Source organism: Delphinus delphis, chromosome 4 (genome assembly GCF_949987515.2).
Source record: "Delphinus delphis chromosome 4, mDelDel1.2, whole genome shotgun sequence".
Classification (NCBI taxonomy): Eukaryota; Metazoa; Chordata; class Mammalia; order Artiodactyla; family Delphinidae; genus Delphinus; species Delphinus delphis.
In genome coordinates, this window is record NC_082686.1 from 82224420 (window position 1) to 82239767 (window position 15348).

Below are 15348 nucleotides of genomic sequence, written 5' to 3' on the forward strand. Positions count from 1 at the left end.
AGGAACCTAATAGACACAGATCTCTGTGGACAATGGAAATCAACTGACATGATATGTAGTAGCACGTCTTGCAGAGACCAACTCAGAGTATCCCTTCTGATCTAATGTCCCTTTTAAGCAAAACATGCACAAGTGTTTGATAATAATAGAAGGATTTAGAAAAAGTATCAGCCAAGCCATAATAAAAGGATGTTTAGTCTTAAGAAGAGAAGACTGATGATATAGTAAGATCTTCAAATACAGGAAAGGTTGAAAGAGACTGTCAGATAAAAGAGCAAGACCCAACTACATGCTGCCTGCAGGAAACATACTTTAAATATAAAGGCACAAATAGATTAAAAGCAAAAAGATTGGAAAAATATACCATGATAGTACTAGATTTCAGAGCAAAGACTATTGCCAGGGATATATTATTGCATAACGATAAAGGAATCAATTCATCAGGAGGACGTAACAATCCTAAATGTCTACACATCTAATAGCTTAAACCTAAGTGTCCATCAACAGAGGAATGGATAAACAAGATGTGATACATATATTACTCAGCCATAAAAAGGAACGAAATTGTGCCATTTGCAGAGACGTGGATGGACCTAGAGACTGTCATACAGAGAGTGAAGTAAGTCAGAAAGAGAAAAACAAATACCGTATAAGATCGCTCATATGTGGAATCTAGAAAATGGTACAGGTGAACTTATTTGCAAAGCAGAAATAGAGACACAGATGTAGAGAACAAACTTACGGATGCCAAGGGGGGAAGGAGGGAGTGGGATGAATTGGGAGATTGGGATTGACATATATACACTACTATGTATAGAACAGATAACGAATGAGAACCTACTGTATAGTACAGGGAACTCTACTCAATTATCTGTGGTGAACTAAATGGGAAGGAAATCCAAAAAAGAGGGGATATATGTATACATATAACTGATTCACTTTGATGTACAGAAGAAACTAACACAACATTGTAAAGCAACTATACTCCAATAAATAGTAATTTTAAAAAGTACATAAAATAAAAACTGATAGAAATGCAAGGAGAAATAGATTTTACAGTCAGAGATTTCCATATCTCTCTCAATAAATGAGAGAACAAATATGAAGATTAGGAAGGATATACTCAATTTAAAAAATGGGCAAAGGATCTGAACAGACATTTTTCCAAAGAAGATATACAAAAGAATAACAGGTACATGAAAAGATGCTCAACATCACTTATCAGGGAAAGGCAAATCACAACTACAATGAGGTATCACCTCACACCAGTTAGGATGGCTTTTATAAAAAAAAGACAAGAGATAACAAACGTTGGTGAGGATGTAGAGAAAGGGAAACCTTACACATTGTTGGTGGGAATGTAGATGGGTACAGTATGGCGGTTCCTCAAAAAATTTACAAACTTAACTACCATATCATCCAGCAATCCCACAGCTGGGTATATACCAGAAGGAATTGAAATCAGTATCTTGAAGAGACATCTGCCCACCAGTGTTCAGAGCAGCATTATTTACAATAGCCAAGATATGGAAACGACCTAAGCATCCATCAGAAGTTGAACAGATAAAGAAGATGTGATAATATATACACAGACACACACACACACACACACACACACACACAGAAATATTATTCAGCCATAAAAGAAGGAAATCTTGCCATATGCAACAACACGGATGGACCTTGAGGGCATCCTCAAGGATGCTAAGTGAGAGAAATCAGACAGAGAAGGACAAATGCTGTATGACAGCACTCATATGTGGAATTTAGAAAAACTGAACTCATAAAAACAGAGTAGATGGTGGTTACCAGGGGCTGCGAGGTGGGGGTAGTTGGGGGGATGCTGTTTAAGGGTATAACCTTTCAACTAGTAGAGAAATAAGTTCTGAAGATGTAAGGCACAAGATAGTGATCATAGTTAACAATATTGTATCATAAACTTCAAAGTTGCTAAGAGACTAGATCTTCACTGTTCTCTACCCAAAAAAAGAAACGATAATTATTGACATGATAAAGGTGTTAGCTAAGGCTATCGTGGTAATCATACTGCAATACATAAATGTATCAAACCAACACATGGAACACCTCAAACTACACAATATCATATATCAATTACATCTCAATTTAAAAACTAAAAAAGGAAGGATATAGAATAGGGACATTGACAGAACCCTCCACCCAACAAAGGCAGAATACATACATATTCTTTTCAAGTACAGGTATACCTCAGAGATATTACGAATTCAGTTCTAGACCACTGCATTAAAGTGAATACTGCAATAAAGCAAGTCACACAAACTTTCTGGTTCCCCGATGTATATAAAAGTTGTTTACAGGGCTTCCCTGGTGGCACAGTGGTTGAGAGTCCGCCTACCGATGCAGGGGACGTGGGTTCGTGCCCCGGTCCAGGAGGGATCCCACATGCCGCGGAGCGGCTGGGCCCATGGGCCGTGGCCGCTGGGCCTGCGCGTCTGGAGCCTGTGCTCCGCGGCGGGAGAGGCCACAGCGGTGAGAGGCCCGCGTACCGCAAAAAAAAAAAAAAAATGTTGTTTACACTATACTGTAGTCTATTAAAGAGCACTGTGTCTAAAGAAACAATGTACATACCTTAATTAAAAATACATTATCGCTATAAAGTACTAACCATCATGTAAGCCTTCAGCAAGTCATAATTTTTTTTTTTTTCGGTACGCGGGCCTCTCACTGTTGTGGCCTCTCCCATTCCGGAGCACAGGCTCTGGACGCGCAGGCTCAGCGGCCATGGCTCACGGGCCCAGCCGCTCCGCGGCATGTGGGATCTTCCCGGACCGGGGCACGAACCCGTGTCCCCTGCATCGGCAGGCGGACTCTCAACCACTGCACCACCAGGGAAGCCCCTAGTCATAATTTTTTGGCTGGTGGAGGGTCTTGCCTCCATGGTGATGGCCGCTGACTGATCAGGTGGTGGCTGCTGAAGGCTGGGGTGGCCATGGCAGTTTCTTAAAATTAGGCAACGATGAAGTTTGCCACATCGACTGACTCTTCCTTTCACGAGCGATTTCTCTGTAACACGCAATGCTGTTTGACAGCATTTACAGTAAAGCTTCTTTCAAAATTGGAGTCAATCCCCTCAAACCTTGCTGCTGCTTTATATGTTTATGTAATATAAATCCTTTGTTGTCATTTCAACAATCTTCACAGCATTTCATCAGCAGTAGATTCCACCTCAAGAAACCACTTTCTTTGTTCATTCATAAGAAGCAACTCCTCATCTGTTCAAGTTTTATCATGAGATTGCAGCAACTCAGTCACATCTTCAGGCTTCACTTCTACTTCTCTTGCTATTTCCACCACGTCTGCAGTTACTTCCTCCACTGAAGTCTTCAACCCCTCCAAGTTATCCATGAGGGCTGGAATCAACTTCTTCCCAACTCCAGTTAATGTTGATATTTTAACCTCTTCCCATAAATCACCAATGTTCTTAATGGCATCTAGAATGGTGCATCCTTTCCAGAATGTTTTCAATTGACTTTTCTTGGATCCATCAGTGGAATCACTACCTTTGGCGGCAATAGCCTTATGAAATGTATTTCTTGCATAATGAGACTTAAAAGTCAAAATTACTCCTTGATCCATGGGCTGCAGAATGGATATTGTATTAGCAGGCATGAAAACAACATTCATCTTGTTGTACAGCTCCATCAGAGTCCTTAGGTGACCAGGTGCATTGTCAGTGAGCAGTAATATTTTTCAAAGGAAACTTTTTCTGAGCAGTATGTCTCAACAATGGGCTTAAAATATTCAGTGAACCATGTTGTAAGCAGATGTGCTGCCATCCAGGATTTGTTCCATTTACAGAACACAGGCAGAGCAGATTTAGCATCATTCTTAAGGGCCCCAGGATTTTTGGAATGGTAAATGAGCATTGGCTTCATCTTAAAGTCACCAGCTGCATTAGACCCTAACAAGAGAGTCAGCCTGTCCTTTGAAGCTAGGCACTGACTCCTCCTTTCTAGCTATGAAAGTCCTAGAAGGCAAGTCATCTTCTTCTAATATTAAGGCTGTTGATGTCTATGTTGAAAAATTATCTCAGCTAGATCTTCTGAATAACTTGCTGCTGCTTCTACACCAGCACTTTCTGCTTCACCTTACACTCTTACATTATGGCTTCCTTCCTTACACTTCATGAACCAGCCTCTGCTAAGTTCAAACTTTTCTACTTCAGGTTCCTCACCTCTCTCAGCCTTCACAGAATTGAAGACAACTAGGACCTTGCTCTGGATTAAGCTTTGGCTTAAGGGAATTTTATGGCTGATTTGATCTTCTATCCAGACCACTAAAACTTTCTCCACATGAACCATAAGGCTATTTTGCTTTCTTATCATTTGTATGTTCACTGAAGTAGCGCTTTTAATTTCCTTTAAGAACTATTACTTTTCATTCACAACCTGGATAACTGTTTGGCACAAGAGGCCTAGCTTCTGACCTATCTTGGCTTTTGACAAGACTTTCTCACTAAGCTTAATCATTTCTAGCTTCTGATTTAAAGTGAGAGATGTGTGACTCTTCCTTTCACTTGAACACTTAGAGGCCACTGTAAGGTTATCAACCGGCCTAACTTCAAAATTATTGTTGCTCAGGGTATAAGGAGGCCCAAGGAGAGGGAAAGAGACAGGGGAACAGCTGGTAGGTGGAACAGTCAGAACACACACATTTATAGATTAAGTTTGCCATCTTACGTGAGTGCAGTTTGTGGCACCCAAAACAATTACAATAGTAACATCAAAGATCACTGATCACAGATCACCATGTAAATAATAATAAAAAGTTTGAAATACTGTGAGAATAACCGAAATGTGGCACAGAGATGCAAAATAAGCAAATGCTGTTGGAAAAATGGTGCCAAAAGACTTGCTTGATGCAAGGTTGCCACAAACCTTCAATTTGTAAAAAAAAAAAAATGCAGTATCTGAAAAGTGCAATAAAGAAAAGCACAATTAAATGACGTATGCCTGGACCATTTACCAACATATATTATCTTCTGTCAATAACAATTTTCAATTAATTTTGAAGAATTCAAGTCACACAAAGAATGTTCTCTGACTATAATAGAAATAAATTAGATATCAATAACAGAAAGATTTCTGGAAAAATTCTCAAATATTTAGGAACTTACACACTTCGAAATAACACTTGGATCAAAGAAGAAATCAAAAGGAAATTGATCCTTTTTAAAAACACCCATAGGGCTTCCCTGGTGGCGCAGTGGTTGGGAGTCTGCCTGCCGATGCAGGGGACACGGGTTCATGCCCCGTTCCAGGAAGATCCCACATGCAACTGAGCGGCTGGGCCCGTGGGCCATGGCTGCTGAGCCTGCGTGTCCGGAGCCTGTGCTCCACAGCGGGAGAGGTCGCAACAGTGAGAGGCCCGCGGACCGCAAAAAAAAAAAAAAGAAAAAAAAAAGAAAAAGGAGAAGTAACAACTGACACTGCAGAAATACAAAGGATCATGAAAGATTACTACAAGCAACTACATGCCAATAAAATGGACAACCTGGAAGATATGGACAAATTCTTAGAAAAGCACAACCTTCTGAGACTGAACCAGGAAGAAATAGAAAATATGAACAGACCAATCACAAGCATTGAAATTGAAACTGTGATTAAAAATCTTCCAACAAACAAAAGCTCAGGACCAGATGGTTTCACAGGTGAATTCTATCAAACATTTAGAGATGAGCTAACACCTATCCTTCTCAAACTCTTCCAAAATATAGCATAGGGAGGAACACTCCCAAACTCATTCTATGAGGCCACCATCACCCTGATACCAAAACCAAAGATGTCACAAAGAAAGAAAACTACAGACCAATATCACTGATGAACACAGATGCAAAACCCCTCAACAAATACTAGCAAACAGAATCCAACAGCACATTAAAAGGATCATACACCATGATCAAGTGGGGTTTATTCCAGGAATGCAAGGATTCTTCATTATACGCAAATCAATCAATGTGATACACCATATTAACAAATTGAGCAAATACCATATGATCATCTCAAGAGATGCAGAAAAAGCTTTTGACAAAATTCAACACCAATTTATAATAAAAACCCTCCAGTAAGTAGGCATAGAGGGAACTTACCTCAACATAATAAAGGCCATATATGACAAACCCACAGCCAACAGCGGCCTCAATGGTGAAAAACTGAAAGCATTTCCACGAAGATCAGGAACAAGACTTGGCTGCCCACTCTCACCATTATTATTCAACATTGTTTTGGAAGTTTTAGCCACAGCAATCAGAGAGAAACAGAAATAAAAGGAATCCAAATCAGAAAAGAAGTAAAGCTGTCACTGTCTGCAGATGACATGGTACTATACATAGAGAATCCTAAAGATGCCACCAGAAAACTACTAGAGCTAATCAATGAATTTGGTAAAGTAGAAAAATTAATGCACAGAAATCTCTTGCACTCCTATACACTAATGATGAAAAATCTGAATGTGAAATTAAGGAAACATTCCCATTTACCACTACAACAAAAAGAATAAAATACCTAGGAATGAACCTACCTAAGGAGACAAAACACCTGTATGCAGAAAACTATGACACTGATGAAAAAAATTAAAGATGATACAAATAGATGGAGAGATATACCATGTTCTTGGATTGGAAGAATCAACATTGTGAAAATGACTCTATTATCCAAAGCAATCTACAGATTCAATGCAATCCCTATCAAACGATCACTGGCATTTTTCACAGAACTAGAACAAAAAATTTCACAATTTGTATGAAAACACAAAGGACCCCGAATAGACAAAGTGATCTTGAGAAAGAAAAACAGAGCTGGAGCAATCAGGTTCCCTGACTTCAGACTATACTACGAAGCTACAGTAATCAAGACAGTATGGTACTGGCACAAAAACAGAAAGACAGATCAATGGAACAGGATAGAAAGCCCAGAGATTAACCCACGCACATATGGTCACCTTATCTTTGATAAAGGAGGCAAGAATATACAGTGGAGAAAAGACAGCCTCTTCAATAAGTGCTTCTGGGAAAACTGGACAGCTACATGTAAAAGTATGAAATTAGAACACTCCCTAACACCATACACAAAAATAAACTCAAAATGGATTAAAGACCTAAATATAAGGCCAGACACTATGAAATTCTTAGAGGAAAACACAGGCAGAACACTCTATGACATAAATCACAGCAGGATCCTTTTGGACCCACCTCCTAGAGACATGGAAATAAAAACAAAAATAAACATATGGGACCTAATGAAACTTAAAAGCTTTTGCACAGCAAAGAAAAGCATAAATAAGACAAAAAGACAACCCTCAGAATGGGAAAAAATATTTGCAAATGCAGCAACTGACAAAGGATGAATCTCCAAAATTTACAGGCAGCTCATGCACCTCTATATCAAGAAAACAAACATCCCAATCCAAAAATGAGCTGAAGACCTAAACAGAGATTTCTCCAAAGAAGATATACAGATTGCCAACAAACACATGAAAGAATGCTCAAAATCATTAATCATTAGAGAAATGCAAATCAAAACTACAATGAGATATCATCTCACACCAGTCTGAATGGCCATCATCAAAAAAGGCACAGACAATAAATGCTGGAGAGGGTGTGGAGAAAAGGCAACCCTCTTGCACTGTTGGTGAGAATGTAAATTGATACAGCCACTATGGAGAACAGTATGGAGGTTCCTTAAAAAACTAAAAATAGAACTACCATACGACCCAGCAATCCCACTACTGGGCATATACCCTGAGAAAACCATAATTCAAAAAGAGTCTTGTACCACAATGTTCATTGCAGCTCTATTTACAATAGCCAGGACATGGAAGCAACCTAAGTGTCCATCGAGAGACGAATGGATAAAGAAGATGTGGCACATATATACAATGGAATATTACTCAGCCATAAAAAGAAACGAAACTGAGTTATTTGTAGTGAGGTGGATGGACCTAGAGTCTGTCATATAGAGTGAAGTAAGTCAGAAAGAGAAAAACAAATACCGTATGCTAACACATATATATGGAATCTAAGAAAAAAAAATGGTCATGAGAACCTAAGGGCAGGAAGGGAATAAAGATGTGACCTACTAGAGAATGGACTTGAGGACAAGGGGAGGGGAAGGGTAAGCTGGAATGAAGTGAGAGAGTGGCATGGTCATATATATACTACCAAATGTAAAACAGATAGCTAGTGGGAAGCAGCCGCATAGCACAGGGAGATCAGCTCAGTGCTTTGTGACCACCTAGAGGGGTGGGATAGGAAGGGTGGGAGGGAGATGCAAGAGGGAGGGGATATGGGGATATATGTATATGTATAGCTGATTCACTTCGTTATAAAGCAGAAACTAACACACCACTGTAGAACAATTACAGTCCAATAAAGAAGTTAAATAATAATAATTTAATAAAAGAGACATGCACCCCAGTGTTCACTGCAGCACTATTTACAATAGCCAGGGCATGGAACCAACTTAAATGCCCATCGACAGATGAATGGATTACGAAGATGTGGCACATATATACAATGGAATATTACTCAGCCATAAAAAGAAACAAAATTAAGTTATTTGTAGTGAGGTGGATGGACCTAGAGTCTGTCATGCGGAGTGTGGTAAGTCAGAAAGAGAAAAATAAATACCATATGCTGACACATATATATGGAATCTAAGAAAAAAAAATAGTTTCTGAAGAACCTAGGGGCAAGACAGGAATAAAGACGCAGACGTAGAGAATGGACTTGAGGACATGGGGAGGGGGGAAGGGTAAGCTGGGATGGAGTGAGAGGAGTGGCATTGACATATATACACTGCCAAATGTAAAACAGATAGCTAGTAGGAAGCAGCCGCATAGCACAAGGAGATCAGTTTGGTGCTTTGTGACCACCTAGAGGGGTGGGATAGCGAGGATGGGAGGGAGATGCAAGAGGGAAGGTATATGGGGATATACGTATATGTATAGCTGATTCACTTTGTTTTACAGCAGAAACTAACACACCATTGTAAAGCAATTATACTCCAATAAAGATCTTTAAAAAAAAGAAAGAAAAAAAGTCAATAGGAGCCTATTAAGAATAATTTTATGCCAATAAATAAATGAAAAGCATACTTCCTTAAAAACTACTTATAAAAATGGACCCAAGATCAAAAAGAAAATATGAATAGCCCTGTATTTATTAAAGAAATTGAGTTTTTTATCAAACTTTCCCACAAAGAAAACTCCAAGTTCACATGGTTTCAGCAGTAAATTCTAGCAAATATTAAGTACACAGAGACTAAGATATGAAATCAGAATATCTACTTATTAACTTATAAGGAAAAATAATTATTACATGTAGTTCAATAGATACTAGATACTATCTATCTACAATGATATAGAAGAGGTATGAGTACTGGGAGAGCTACTGGCCTCAAGTTCTCAAGGCTGTTCCAATTCTAACAGTTTAATTCTAACAGCCTACAGTATATAATGATAAAGACATTTCCTATCACTGCGGCATCCATCTATTCAAACAGGACCATGTTGCAGTCTTTTATGCCTTTCCCCTCTGACTTTCAGAATAACTTTAGAAAACATACCTCAGCTCTGGGATCAAAACTGCTGGCTATACAGACTGTCCTTTAAGATTTAGCAGGTCTGCAAAAATTAGACTTGAAAGTCTTTCCTTTAACATACAATGACATTAATACTCTGGAATTTACTCCAGATGTATGATGTAGTTTGCTGAATGTGATCCAATTTTAACTCCTGGTATGCTCTTTTTGAAAAGGGAGAAAATAGATTTCAAAGCAAAGTAGATATTTAAGCTTAAAAAAATGAACTCATAAAAAGATCTACAGACTTTTTAAAACAAGCCAAAAACTAGACGTGGTGCTGGACAATTTATCTGAGAAAGCTGTTCTCTGGAGATTAAGTCAGAGAGTGTTTGAAGTGGCAACAGAAATGGTTCAGCATCACTTACGAATGGTCTTATTTTTTGTTTAAAAGGATTCCTTCTGGAAATGCCTCAGGCAATGCAGCTTAAAAGACACTTTAAATCCAGGTGTGCAGAACACTAGATCTGGGGATATAGATGATATATTAAGCCAAGGCCTTAATAATGCTAAACTTTTGTGATCTTTGTTAATAAAATGATTCCTAACTTAGAGAAGCAATCTGATCTGAAGTTTGATAGCAATAGGAATATCTTCCTTATCACCTTGCTTTTTTAAAAACAAGCCTTGATTTTTCTGATTACCAAAGGAATACTGTTCATGAATGAAGAAGAGATATGGGAACATATGTATATGTTTAACTGATTCACTTTGTTATAAAGCAGAAACTAACACACCATTGTAAAGCAATTATACTCCAATAAAGATGTTGAAAAAAAAAGAAATACAAAAGAGCAAAATAAAGCAAATAAAAATGACAATCCAACCACACAGCAATAACTACTACTAACATTTGGAATCACACAGCTTTGTGATCTTTTCATGTAACATATTGAGTTTATTTCACCATATCAATGTTCTCTGACAACATGCTTTTTCATGGCTATAAAGCAGTCCATTCATTGCATACATACAACATAACTAATTTAACCAAGTATTAGGAAAGTATTGGGATATTTAGGTTGTTTTCAATTTTTTAAATTATTTAAAAAATGTTGTCATAAACATCCTTGTGTAACACTCGGTATACACTCTTCATGTGTTACTTTCATTGCACAGATTCTTCTAAGTCCCACTTCTAAGAGTGTAGACATTTATAAATATATATTGCCAGTTCTCCTCCTGACAAGTAAAATATATCCACAAATCCTTTTATTATAATTCTAAAATCCAAAAAGCTCTGAAATCAAAAGTACTTTTTAAAAACTTTTGGCACCAAAAGTTATCTGACATCAAAACCTGACCTGAAGTGAGGCTATTTATAGTCTTTATTTATCCACGTAAGCATTTGATTATGGGATGCTGCCCTAGACCCCACTGGGAATGTTATGTAACATACAATATAAGCACCGTATTACCATTCTTTAGTATTTAAAGATGCCATTTATTGTCACTTGGCTTCTCCTCCCCACCCTCTTTTTATGAGAAATCAGTCATCATTCTTATTATTGTCTTTTCTTTGGCTGCTTTTTAAGATTTCCTCTTTATCTTTGGTTTTGGCAGTTTGACCAAGATGTGTCTGAATGTGGTTTTCTTTGTACTTATGCCACTAGCAGTTTGCTGAGTTTTTGGACATACGGGTTAATGTTTTTCACCAAATGTGGGAAATTTTCAGTCCCCCCCTCCACTTCTCTCTCTCTCCTCACCAGTGATACATACGTTAGGACTTCTTGATATCATTTCACAGGTTACTGAGAGCTCTCTTCACTTATTTTCAACCCTTTTAGTCTCTGTGCTTCTATCAGGATTATTTCTATTGAACTCTCTCCAAATTTACAGATAACATTTGTCTCAGTGTTAAAAATGCTGTTGATATCTAATGAAATTTTCATCTTATTTTTTTAACTCTAGAATTTACATTTGGTTTTATTTTATTTTAGTTTCCATTTATCTGCTGAGATTTCCCTATGTATCCAATCATTCTGCTGATCTTTGTCCTCTAAATCCTTTAACTTATTTATAATTTCTATTTTAAAGTCCTTGACTCCCAATTCCAATATCTAGGTCATCCATAGATCTGCTTCTATTGATGTTTTTCTCTTGATTTTAGGTTATATTTTCCTTCTTCCTACTGATCTTATAATAGCTTGGCCTTTGGCTTTGTTAGAAAGGATTTATTTTACTTTTGCCCTTGGTCTTAGGGTGGCGCTTAGGCATAAGGCATGGTCCTTTTGCAGTTTCAATACAAAACCTGAGATGTTTATCAATCCCTCAAATTTGGCAGGGCTTGCACTCAAATTCAGCACTATGCACTTGCTGATATCTCTGCTCAGTGCTTTAGTCCTCCTGATGCTACTTTCTGCATGGTTTCTTGAAGCACTGTTTGTGTATGTGCAACTTAGAAACCTGTAAAAAGAATTTAGGGCTCCCTCCTCCCTGGCTCCCTTCCTTCTGAGATGGCCTCTCAATTTACAACTGCTTTGGTAGTCTTGAACTCTGTTTCTTCATCCAATAAGAATACTACTATAAGCTCTTTTCCCCCAGTTCTCCAAGACAAACTGAAATGTGTGATAAAGGGAAAAAAACCTCATTAAATGTAGAGCTCCTCTAGTTTGCTTCCCTTATTTCAAGGTTTGTGTTCTCTAAGGTTTCTGCCTGCTTCTGGTTGCTCTCTAAACAATACTTTGTCTATATAATTGTTACTGGCAGAAGGGTTGTCCAATACAGGCTGCCCTGCCCTTATTGGAATTGGAACTCTGTATTAAGTTTCTTCAAATACTTTTTCTGTCCTATCCCTTCCCTTACTTCTTGCAGAACTCCAATTACATGTATATCTTGCTAGTTGAAGTTGTTCTGTAGTTCATAGTCATTCATCTCTTTTCAGTGTGTGTTTGATTTGGGATAGTTTCTATTGCTATACAGTCAAGTTCACTAATCCTTTCTTCTGCAATGTCCTTATGCTGTTAACCCCATCTACTGTGTTCTTCATCTCATACACTGTAGGTTTAATCTCTAGATGTTTGGTTGGCTCTTATGTTCAATCCTTCCTCTAGCTTCTTGAACATATGCAATATAATTATAATAACTGTTTTAATGTTCTTATCTACTAATCCTATCATATGTGCCATTTCTGGGTCTGTTTCAATGGATTGGTTTTTTTAATTCATAAGTTAATTTTAATATATCCTTTCTTATAACTTGTGAGTAGAAGACACAAAAACAGAAACTGAAAAAAATTAAATGAATCGCATTGTGTGCTAGTGTGAAAAATCTGGGATTTAGTCAAAGTGATTTTTTCTAATGGCTGCTTAAAAAAATTTATTTATTTAAATATCTTTATTGGAGTATAATTGCTTTACAATGGTGTGTTAGTTTCTGCTTTATTACAAAGTGAATCAGCTATACGTATACATATATCCCCATATCTCTTCCCTCCTGCGTCTCCCTCCCTCGCACCATACATATCCCACCCCTCTAGGTGGTCAAAAAGCACCGAGCTGATCTCCCTGTGCTATGCGGCTGCTTCCCACTAGCTATCTACTTTACATTTGGTAGTGTGTATATGTCCATGCCACTCTCTCACTTTGTCCCAGCTTACCCTTCCCCCTCCCCGTGTCCTCAAGTCCATTCTCTAGTAGGTCTGTGCAGACCTACATACTGTTTTCACCATGCCTCAATGAGACACTAAAAAAGATTTATGTTTTCATCCTGGTGGAAAGAAGGAAGGGATAGAGGGAGAGAGGGGAGAGTTAATTACTTTCTCAAGCTCATGTAGTAAGGCAGAGGTCAGTTCTAGAGACCAAGCCCTGTGACATCCTATGTTCTTTCTTCATGAGAATACTCATTACTTAATTAATAAGATTTATCTAATGCTCTTATTAGTTTATACTGTCATTCTCTGCCATTAACTTCAGCTAATATTCCAATCTATAGCACAGTTGTATGTACATAGTAGATACATTCCCTAGTAGGAGTTTCTTTCTTTTGGTTGTAGAGCACAAAGGGAAGGCAGGGGATTTTTTTTTTAAGACTATTTTTTTAAGAGCAGTTTTAGGTTCATAGCAAAATTGAGAGGAAGGTACAGAGATACTTCACATGTGGCATGCTTCACAGATGTACAGCTTCCCCTATTATCAACATCTCCCACCAGAGTGGAGCATTTGTTATAACTGATGACAAATTACATTGACACATCATTATCACCCAAAGTCCAAAGTTTACATTAGGGTTCACCCTTGGCCTTGCACATTCTATGGATTTGGACAAAGGCATAATGACTTATATCCATCATTATATCAATAGTATCATACAGAATATCTTCACCACACTAAAAAATCCTCTGTTCTGTTTCTTCATCCTTCCCCCCGACCACCCCTGGCAACCAATGATCTTTTTACTATCTCCATAACTTGCCTGTTCCAAAATGTCATGTAATCGATTTTTTTCTCCTTTTTATGACCTGTATGTTCCTGCTTTCTTGCATGCCTTGTAGTATTTGATCAAATGCCAGGCACTGTGAATTCTACTTTGTTCGGTTAGATGTTCCTGTAATCCTTAACATAATCTTGAACTTTGTTCTGGGATGTTGTTAAAATACATAGAAATAATTTGATCTCTTTAAATTTTGCTGTTAAGTTTTGTTGCGTGGGATCAAAACAGCAGCTAGTCTAGGGTTAACTCTTCCCGCACTATTGAGGTCAAACCCTTACTTAGTACTCTCAGTGCTGCCCTGTGAATTATGACATTTTCCAGCTTGCAGTATTCCTGGCTATATATGAATTTGGGGCACTGCTACCTCTAATACTTTTGGGTGCTCCTTTTTCTGGCCTTGAGTCATTTACTCACAAACATGAGTGGGTCAGTATTCAACTCAAGGTTGCCTTCTGCAGATCTCTGAAGCCCTCTCTCTGTGTGGCTCTCTCCTGTGAACTCTAGCCCTTGTTTTCCCTGGACTCCCTGCTCTGTCCAAAATCAGAGATACTGATGAGCTCTGTCTTGGTTCTCCCTCCCTGTGCAGCGGCTTGGAAACTTTCCTCCAGCAGTACTTTAGTACATCATTTGTTTATTGTCTCTCAAGGGTTATTCTCCTTCACGGCTTGAGGTCCAATGTCTTGAGAACCATTCTTTTATATATTTTGTCCATTTATCCCCCAAAAGACTCTTAGTGAAATGGAAGACCCTGTAGGTATACCTTTCTTTTTTTTTCTTTAAATTTATTTTTTATACAGCACGTTCTTATTAGTTATCTATTTTATACGTATTAGTGTATATATGTCAATCCCAATCTCCCAATTCATCCCACCACGACCCACACCCAATTTCCCCCATTGGTGTCCATACATTTGTTTTCTACATCTGTGTCTCTATTTCTACCTTGCAAACTGGTTCATCTGTACCATTTCCCTAGATTCCACATATATACGTTAATATACGATATTTGTTCTTCTCCTTCTGACTTACTTCACTCTATGTGACAGTCTCTAGGTCCATCCACGTCTCTACAAATGACCCAACTTTGTTCCTTTTTATGGCTAATATTCCATTGTATATATGGACCACATCTTCTTTATCCATTCATCTGTCGATGGGCATGTAGGTTGCTTCTATGACCTGGCTATTGTAAATAGTGCTGCAATGAACATTGGGGTGCATGTGTCTTTTTGAATTATGGTTTTCTCTGGGTATATGCCCAGTAGTGGGATTGCTGGCTCATATGGTAATTCTGTTCTTA

General features: G+C 38.1%; 1 protein-coding gene across 4 annotated transcripts in view; it reads right to left on the reverse strand.

Moving 5' to 3' along the window:
• VPS8 (VPS8 subunit of CORVET complex) overlaps positions 1 to 15348 on the reverse strand; it is a 300312-nt gene that overhangs the window by 56902 nt on the left and 228062 nt on the right. The gene's annotated exons all lie outside the window — the stretch shown is intronic.